The sequence below is a fragment of the Suncus etruscus genome, chromosome 2 (genome assembly GCF_024139225.1).
Source record: "Suncus etruscus isolate mSunEtr1 chromosome 2, mSunEtr1.pri.cur, whole genome shotgun sequence".
Classification (NCBI taxonomy): Eukaryota; Metazoa; Chordata; class Mammalia; order Eulipotyphla; family Soricidae; genus Suncus; species Suncus etruscus.
The window spans coordinates 146,489,774-146,492,053 of record NC_064849.1 but is presented as its reverse complement, the minus strand read 5'-3'; positions in this window follow the sequence as shown (position 1 = coordinate 146,492,053).

Here is a 2,280-nt window from a genome sequence, read left to right as displayed (position 1 = left end):
AACACATTGGTAAATATAGATGTGCCTTTTAGAAAGTTGCTTCAAAGTGTATTTTTCAGCTCACGCGACGTTTCTCAGGGTGTAAACCAGTGGTGTAATGTAAAGTTTTTGGCTGGGCCCCATGTGAGCTGGGAGGAGAGATGTGTTTGGCAGCACACAGTGGTGCTGGAGGAAAGGAAAAGGCAGGCTGACTATTCTGTTATGTATCCTTTCCCTTCCCTCCATATGTCGACACAGGAGATCCTCAGCTCTCTACACAGGAGGTCATGTCATTCTTTAGGGTTTCCCACCCCTCAGCATCCAAAAAGTGAACTGAGTTAGAAAACTTGACTTCTAATTAAGAATTTGGTTAGGTTTTAACACAGAACACAAAAGTCCATTTAACTCACAAAGACCATTGATTATAATCCCAGCAATCTAACCAATACTTATGTCTTTAATGGAAAATGAAATTTATGAAATGGAAATGTGGGATTATTATAAAAACTTCTCTAATTTCACCAAATCCACTGTAAAAAGGAATAAGCTTATAATCCCTATTCTTTTTTTTTTTTTTTTTTTGGTTTTTGGGCCACACCCTGTGACGCTCAGGGATTACTCCTGGCTATGCGCTCAGAAGTTGCTCCTGGCTTCTTGGGGGACCATATGGGACGCCGGGGGATCGAACCGCGGTCCGTCCTAGGCTAGCACAGGCAAGGCAGGCACCTTACCTCCAGCGCCACCACCCGGCCCAGTCCTTATATCTTTTAAGAAAAGATTTTCTAGTATGGAGCAGAGATCTGGATTGTTTCAAGTGTATTTTATAAGAGCTGTGTGAGTCCTGAACAATTAAATGTCCATAATCTTATTTTTTATCTATCATATATAGATAATGTTACAAAATTACTATGAAGATTATAAATGATATATATGGAAAAGAATTAAAATTTCTAAAAACACTAACAGATGGAATGTATAAAGTCTAGAGAGTATAAAGAGCTGTCCAGCAGATGAGAATAAGGACAGTGAAAAATATTTTGATCATTTAGTTTTCTGGGTTTGGGCTGTTCACCTCTCTTGGGTATAACTCAAACCAGAACAATTTGGGTATAAAGGAGGAAACTCCAGCCATACTTGATCAGCTACAACCAGTAGAATGATAGAATGTTTCTGCATAGATTTGACAGTGGCTAGGATCTTGTCTTGTACTCATTCACCTAAGTGAATGGCCCCTTGAGTCCTACCAGGAATGACCACTGAGAGCAGTTAGAGTAAGCCCTGCTCACCGAATACAGTCTGAGTAAGTACTGAACTCAACCAGTCTGAGTAAGTACTCCCCAAACAAACAAACAGACATAAACTGGATTGTACCTAGAAAACCAGGATGATCAAACACTTAGGTGGAAGTGATTTTGTCTACCTATATTTTAATGTGGTGAGGGATGTCTGCATTTTATGCTAAGGTGATCATTTATTGTTCACATCTGAGTTGAACTTGTACTACTTACCTCTTACCTTCATGGCTCTTTTTATAACTTGTATTCCCAAAATGTGCTATGTGAATAACAGTTGTATGACTTACCCTTTTAAGTGGTAGAGATGGCAAACATTAAATTTTAAAGCATCATGCAAGTCTATAATTTGGAAGTAAAAAATTTTATTTTAAGACAAATTATTTAGAAAAAATTAATTTGAGTTGACTCAAAAAAAGTAAATTAATACTACAGTTGGATTATAGATAAAGGAAGTTTGATCTGAAATAAACATATGAGAAGCCATACTTGATCAGCTACAACCAGTAGAATGATGGAATGTTCCTGGATAAATTTGACAGTGGCTAGGATCTTGTCTTGTACACGATTCACCTAAGTGAATGGCCCCTTGAGTCCTACCAGGAATGACCACTGAGAGCAGTCACAGCAAGCCCTGCTCACTGAGTGCAGTCTGAGTAAGCACTGAACTCCACCAAGTATGACCCCCAAACAAACAAAATAATTAAAACCTAGCAAAATTCAACACATACCTGACTTAATCTTAATGTATAAGGATATATTATTTATGTTTATGCTTTGAGAGACTTGGTTTAGGATAAAGAGTTCACAAGTTTTGTCAAGAATTTCAAGAACTGACTGTTCACTTTAAATAACTTACCTTATTCCCTGATAACCACAAAGGCTTTCCTGATATTAGTTCTGATTTTTCCAAGTCTGAATTCAGCCTACAAAGAAACAGAGAAAAAAGGCAATGTTACCCTTTCTCTTCTCCATATTAAGTTTCCTTACAAAGAAAGACACCCAGAGC